The following is an 8,246-nucleotide window of genomic DNA, read 5'->3' on the forward strand; positions in this document are numbered from 1 at the left end:
CACCACATTTCCATAATAAAGAGAGGGACTTAAAGACCACTGGAGCATTTAATCAAGAAGAATAGGACGCATGTGGTAGTGGTTAGAAAGAAGAGTCCGAGTATTTTTCGAGCTAAGGACCAACCATTGGACACTTTTGACTTTATTTCCATAAATGGAATATCGTTTTTCCTTGTGGAGAATGACATGCCTTACGTGCCAGGGTAAGGAGGCTTATAGGCCGTGCAATGCTTCTCTGTGTAATTAAATATGCAAGTTGCCTATAAGTCTCCTTACACTGTCATGTCAGGCATGTCACTCCCCACAAGGAGAACCATTCCCCTGAGATCCTAGTCAGAGGTCTCTCTTACAGCCAAATCATATCTCTTGGTTTGCACTAAGGAGGGACAAACGCCCCAAAACACATGTCTGCAAACTGAGATTTTGATTTTATTCTAAGTCACGTGGCTAGGCTTATTAAAGGGTTGATATTGACTTTTAGGATTCCTACTTCTAATAGATAGCACTAGAATTCAAGTCCTCGTCCTTCTGAAGAGGCAATTTGGATATATATAAATGGAATAAAAGTTTAATTTCTCACTAGTTTAACATCTCTGTAAAGCCACAAGGTTATGGTCAGACTTCTTTAATAGTACCATATAATATTGGTTTTATGAGCAGACAAGAAGTGACCAATTTCCTTCATGTGTATGCAGAAGATTTGGAGCTTTGTATAAGAGAGAAAAAAAATCTTCTGCTGCTGTAGAGAATTTATTCTGGAAAGATTTTGAAACCAATTTAGATAAAACTAGATGTAGATAAAACTAGCTTTCAAGGATATCACATGCAGCAAATATTACAGCCTATAGACAAAAGTAGGAGTAAAAAAGACAAAAAGCACACACCCGTGTCTGTGTACATGTGCCAACGAGCAGGTGGGGGTGATTTGCCATAACCATTTGCATAAAAAGCCAAAATTAGACTTATCCTCTTCTTGCCAGCCTCCTTCTCTGGGAAACCCTTTTAGGGTGTGAGGAGACATAATGGAAAACAGATCATTAACTCCTTGCTCTCAACTGCAATGAAGTTGGCATTATGAAACCTAAGAAGGAACATGTTCTCAGAATTTCCAATCCCTCAGTAGTTAGTATATGACGTTCAATCAATATCACATTGAGACAAGGAAGTCCAGGGAGGAAATGTCAAGAGTCTCTGTCCACAAAATTGAACATTGTGTTTCTTTGTAGGGAACATGATTTTTATTGTGTTGATACATAGCATGAAATATACAGCAAGTGATATAATGTATTGTTGCTTCTCATCACCATAGTAGTCTTCCTTCACTGGGTGGAAAAAGAAAAATTCACAATTGTGTAGGAAAGACATTAGTATCATAGTGACACAGCAACTAAACAAACTGTGACACAGAGACTGGTTTACATCTACGTTCAACAAAACATAGTTTAACTCGTATCTCATAAGACTTAATCATAATGAAGAGTATAACAGATTATTATTATTATTTATTTATATAGCGCCATTTATTCCATGTTGCTGTACATGAGAATGGGTTACATACAAATTAGAGATATCACTTACAGTAAACAAACTAACAATCACAGGCTGATACAGAGGGGAGAGAGGACCCTGCCCTTTTGGGCTTACGGTACATTCTACAGGATGGTGGGGAAGGAGACAGTAGGTTGGGGGGTTGCAGCAGCTCCAGTGATGGTGAGGCGGTAGCTCCAGTAGTGGTGAGGGGGCAGTGGGGATCATTGCAGGCTGTAGACTTTCCTGAAGAGATGGGTTTTCAGGGTCCGTCTGAAGGATCTGAGTGTGGTTGATAGCCGGACGTGTTGGGGCAAAGAATTCCAGAGGATGGGGGCTATTCGGGAGAAGTCTTGGAGGCGGTTGGGTGAGGCGCGAATAAGTGTGGAGGAGAGAAGGAAGTCTTGGGAGAGAGAGATTATTACTTGGTTAGATGGTGCTGGGGTCTGTGGATAGAGAAGGAGAGTCAGGAGTAATGGAGACAAAACCATTATAGCATATTTCAGCATGGTAAGAGTAAGTGTGGAGCTGACAGAAAGAAATGTGGTATTTTAAACAGAGTTTTGGCATACCTTCTGGTCACTTCTGGCTCATGTCTGGCATATTTCAATATTTATCCTTATAATGGCATCTTTGCAATGGCAGACCAATCTCTATGAATTTTTAACAGCTCAAATGCACATCAAACAGGCCCAGGTGTGATCAGGAGGGAGGAGCAGTAGGGAAACTGCTTGCACACACAGGAGGGGATTAATTAGAAGTCAGGAAGGAAGAGAAAAAAAAAAAGATCCAGGAGGGCAGATATATCATTGATAGTAGATAGATACAGGAGTGATTGGGGTTCAGGAGAGATGGGTGCTGAAGGGATTGCAGCCAGGGGACATACCATTGATAGCAGATAGATAAAGGAGTGTGTCCCGCCGTTCTGTCTGTATCTGCTTGTCGGTGTGACAATGCATGTCTGCTTTAACCCCTTACTCCTTTCCCCCTAATTGAGCTGGGATACTGCTGGCTGCTACCTGTATGGAGCCTGCTCAGTTCCCTGCTCTGCTGCGTAGCTGCACATGTGGTGTTAGGTCTTTGCTCTGCTGTTTGACCATTCACATGTGCGGTCCCTGGTCACCGCTGTGGAAGCTGTACATGGGTTGTGAGGTCATTTGCAGCTGGGGCATGACTTTCCACGTGTGTCTAGGCTTGCAGACGATGCCAGGTGTTCTAAGCTGCAGTTCCTGCACTGATTGTGCTGCAATGGTTTCTGTGTGTGCTGCAATGGTTTCTGTGTGTGCTTAGGGTGTGCACGGCCACACCTCCCCTGCTTTTATCAGGGTTAGTGTGTGTACTTGAAATGCTGTCCTCAGCCAATTGCTGAGGGGCAGCTCCTTTATAAACTTACCTTGCCCTATGGGCGGGGCCAGAGCTACTCCCAACGCTCCTGGACTTTGCCATGTATGTCTCGTGTCTGTGTCTCTGGACTTCGTCTGTCTCAGTTATGGTACCAAAGTCCCTGCCTTGATTCCTGCTTTGTCCTGTACCCTAGCCCTGCCCCGGAGGCGGTATATCCAGGCCTGAATCCTTGATCCTGTACCTGTCCTGTACCTGACCCTGTCTAAATTTGCCCTGGCCTGGAGGTGGTGTATCCAGGCTTGAATCCTTGATCCTGTACCTTTCCCGTACCTGACTATGTCTGAACTGTCTGCTGTGTTATGTTCCTGGAATCCCTCTGTGTTTGGAGCCCCGCACCCAGTGACTCTGAGACTCATGCTGAGCATCTACTATGCTGTGTTCTGACTACCATGCGGTGCTAGCTCCATGCAGGCCCAGCAATCCTGCGGTGTTAGCACTATCACGCTTGAGTTCCTTCCTAGGTCCGATGTCCGGAGCCTGTCCACCACAGTCTGGAACCTGATGACCGCTGCCTGGAGCTGGATGACTGCAGTGGTGCCTGTAGGTCATGTTGGATGTCCGGAACCAAACAACTCCCGTCTGATGTCTGCCGGTGACTCTGATGTCCTGTGGGTGACCCTGATGTCCTGATGACCTCATGTACCCTGATGTCCTGATGACCTCATGCGCCCTGATGTCCTGATGACCACGTGTGCCCTGATGTCCTGATGACCTCATGTGCCCTGATGACCTTGTGTGCCCTGATGTCCTGATGACATCGTGTGCCTTGATGTCCTGATGACCTCATCTGTTCTGATGTCCTGATGACCTTGTGTGTCCTGATGTCCTGCCTGTGTCCCTATGTCCCGCTTATGAGTGCCTCAGTGATCCGATGGTGCCTTGGGGTCCACTGGGTGGTACCCTTCTGGGTGGTGTGGAATCGGGAGCCTGGTGTAGCCCTGTTTTGTCTATGTACTGTGACTTTACTTTAAGTAAACTTTACTTTATTTATACCTGAAGTTGTGCGGTGTTATCTAGTCCTACATGTCTTCTTTGTCCACATGCTCAGCTGCCACAGAATCCCTTCCCTAGTTCGGGTAGGCCCAGGTCCCCCTCTGTGGTATAGAGGGTCCATATTGCGTTCCCGGGGGATGCCTGCCCCTCGCCATCGGCGTGGAGGTGCCTGCTGGGCCGCGTCTGCGGGGACATAACATTGATAGCAGATAGATACAGGAGTGATTGGGGTTCAGGAGAGATGGGTGCTGAAGGGATTGCAGCCAGATTAATTATAGAAATTATAATGGAGATTGTAACACTGGTGGGAGTAGATCCACTGTGCCACTGGCCAGACTCACCCTGGAGGGGTGTGACCATGTGGTCACCTGGTCTTCACTAGCGCCTCTGATTGTGAGGATAGGCACCAGGTGCCAAATCCATGGCAGTGTCTGGACCTGCGGGATCTGACCCATGGGTAAGAGGAGGTATGCGAGGTACAGAGGGGTGAGACAGAAGTCAGACCCTCTGGGGTCAGGGCAGGCAGGACAGGTTTAGAATATGCACCTAAGGTCAGTACCAGAAAACAGACAGGACGAGAAGACAAGCTGGGTCAGTAACAGCAGAGATAAACAAAAAAAACAAAACACCTTGACTGGGACCTACATGCTTAGGAAAAGATGAAGAGGGAGGACCTGCCTGACATAGCACCTGCTGATTGGTGATAGGCTGGGTAATCCAAACCATGTAGGACACAGTGAGGATAAATTCCTGCAGAATCTTACCACTTCCTCCTGTAGCCAAGTGGAGACATCAGGGATGTGCAGCAGAATTGGAAATGGACCTAATGCAACGACCAGACTTGAGGATAAACAGAGTAGCGAATGCAGAGAGTAAAACGGCGGCTGTGAGTTACTGCCGTGACAAAGATCATATATGGCAAAATGTCCTATAGTTCAAATAAATAAACTTAGATCACTGTGAATCCCTATGGATACTTAAAGGGGTTGTCCAATTCATTTTTACATTTTACAGTGCGCTGGTACAGGGAACTGGTAACCAAGGTACATATTGGGTTTCTAAGCGCCGCGCGGTGCTTAGAAACCCAATGTGTACCTTGGTTACCAGCTCCCTGCACCAGCGCACTGGTAACTAAGGTACTTAGTGGGTAACTAAGCGACGTGCGTCGCTTGTTACCCGCGTGTCGCTGTCCTGATCGCTGGTGAAGCTCCCTGTTTGGCAGCTCACCAGCGATTATTATGTAGCGACACACCAGTGATCCTGACAAGTTCACATCATTGTCGGGATCGCTGGTGAGTCACTATGTGTGACGGGGCCCTTAGAGTGCCTAGTAAGGACACAAGCTCCTTCAGGACCAAAGTGGCTAAGCTAAATGAACTTAACTGGGACACATTTTTGAAGGACTGCAAGTATTACTAAGGCCGCGATCACACATGCGAGAAACTCGGAGGAGTCTCCCATCTTAATACCCGGGAGTGGAGCGTGCGGCTACAGAGAAAGACATGCAGCCGCACGCTCCGCTCCCGAGTGCCGGCGGCAGAGCCGGGTATTGAGATGCAAGACTAGTCCGAGTTTCTCGCATGTGTGATCCCGTCCTAAAACTGGCTTTCTAATTTGTATCCATGTCTCTCGGATCATAATGACAGAATGGGATCAGCGTAAGTGATTCGATTCTGCACAGAACCAATACAATTTGTTTGAAATTATAACATTTTAGAACACTCTACTTTTTACTAATTTGAGATTTTGACCCAAAAAATATTTTCTTTACAGTAAATATATTGAACCTATTTTAGGAAAGGTACCATATGATTACAACAAGAACATACTGTATGGGACCTTTAATGGCCTTTTCTTCAGATGCATTTTTTTTGTGAACTACAAGAAAATACTTTTGTTATTTTACAAATGTGCACAATCGATCAGACCATTACCGGGCTCATTTCTACGATGTGGTGACTCTTTTGTAGCCCTGAGCTGGCATTTCTATGTATGCGTGGGAGCATATAACAGTGACTAACCTATACAACTGCAGTAGCTGGCACCAGTACTGGCACCATTTAGAATCACATCGCATGGAGAAGACATTTTAACTGGAGAATTCTAAAGAGACTTAAAAAACAAACAATCTGCTTTCCATATGGAGCCAATGTGTATAGTTGAAATAGTAGATGACATGAAACATGGAAATAACAAAGACCACATGAAAAAGTTTCTAATGGAAACTGGGGGGAAAAAAATTAATGGAAAGGACAGATATCGTCTTGGAAGAATAGATTCTGGAATAGGGTAACATCATCCCATAATGTTCTTCGCACATGATTGCTCACAGAAACCAATGTGACATAGTCCAACATCATAACACCAAGCTTACAACCAGCATGTCGCTAATTCCAGAAGTTCCCAACCACTTGTTATGAGCCACCTTTAAACACAACATCTAAAACCTTAAAAAGGATGCATGGATTTTTTTTTTTTAAAATCTGCTAACATCAGGAAAGTTAATGAAATAACTAATATTCATCTGATTAATAACCTGCAATTCCAACGAAGGCACAATGGAGGTCTCCATGGTCTTTGTTTTCTTTCCTGCAGTGACGACATCATGTACACTCATGTGACCTCTGCAGCTAATCACTGACCTCAGCACTCTATGCTCTATGTGTTAAGCTCATCACTGAGGCCATTGCTTTGCTCGTGCTCAGCTCCTTTTCTTGCACAGAACTACATTACACAATTCAAATGTCTGATGAAGATTTGATATATAGATCTCAGCCTTATGTTACATTTGTATGGATTGCTTAGAAATAAAATTAGGAAAGGAATTATCATTGAGTCCTAAGAATGCCAAGTTCTTTTCACATAGCCTATTATTTCAATTAAAGGAGCTATCTGTTGTTATTATGCGAACATAGACTTCTTAATCCCAACAACCTGCGCACAGTGTGCCATCAGGATTCACCGATATTGCTGCCAAGAGCTGGCAGTCACTTGATCCCAAATATGTGATATGCATACTTCTGGCCACATTCTGACTAGACGTGTCCGGCCTCACCCAATTCACTTACATTCAGAGTCTAGTTGGATTGTGGTCCAAAGCATATTGCATACTTGCGGTCACTGCAGCCAATATTGGAGAATCCTGAGGCACACATTGTGAGGATTCAGAAACCTGCGTTAAGCCTACATAAAGTGACTGCAGACTTTTATCATAATACTGGAAAACCCCTTTAAGTGCGGTGTATCCAAGTTATAGAATACTTCTCTTTAGTTATGTCATAGGTACACCAGGGCCTTTAGTAATGCAGTTCAGTTTTTCTGCCCCCATTTGGTCTTGCTTCATCTCTTGGTTTAACTGGACAGGATTCCAGCCGTTCTACAAAGATCAGTTCTCTCTCTGGGGCAGGAAAGATGTATATTTTTGTACCGTGTTAGCCAGTAGATAGAAAAATATTCAGAATTGAGAGTCCTCAGTGGTTGATACCTTTTAATGGCTAACTGAAAAGATGGTAACACATTGCAAGCTTTCGAGACTACTCAGGTCTCTTCATCAGGCATAGTCCTCTTCAGGGTTAGCCTGATGAAGAGACCGGAGTAGTCTCGAAAGCTTGCAATGTGTTACCATCTTTTCAGTTAGCCATTAAAAGGTATCAACCACTGTGGACTCTCAATTCTGAATATTTTTCTCTCTGGGGCAAGCATCTTCTTCTTTTGCACAGGATGTGAATGTTATGGCCTTTATTGTCCTCTCTGATTCTGCCTTTACCCAGTTACAGTTCCATCCCTAAAATCTGAGGTTACAAACAAGTTCTTGCATGTCAACAGCTTTCTCGCCACTATTTTGACTTGACGTAAACCAGAGAAATAAAACAAGAGACGATTGGATATATGGTAATGAGACCCTACAAGCATTGTTTAATCTCAGGGGGCAAAAACATATATTACCTTTAAATAATTTTTTATTATTATTTATCATTCTTTCATTTCATGCCTTTCATTTATCATTCTATAATTTTTATATCAGTTTTTGAAATGTTAGAAGAGCACATTATATAATATTAATTTTATATTTTTATTATATTAAAAACAGAATAAAAAGATATATGTTTTAACATATTAAAAATATTAAAAAGATTTTGTTATTATTTATCATTCTTTCATTTCATTATTTTTATTTATCATTCTATCATTTTTATATCAATTTTGAAATGTTAAGAGTGCGCATTCCATAATACTAATATCAGAATTTTCAGCAGAAATCTGTTTTCTTGTCAATAAAAACATTACATTAATAATTAAATTAATTCTTAATTGGGATAAAT

This window comes from Dendrobates tinctorius, unplaced genomic scaffold (assembly GCF_039654945.1).
Source record: "Dendrobates tinctorius isolate UK_male_01 unplaced genomic scaffold, ASM3965494v1 ptg000434l, whole genome shotgun sequence".
Classification (NCBI taxonomy): Eukaryota; Metazoa; Chordata; class Amphibia; order Anura; family Dendrobatidae; genus Dendrobates; species Dendrobates tinctorius.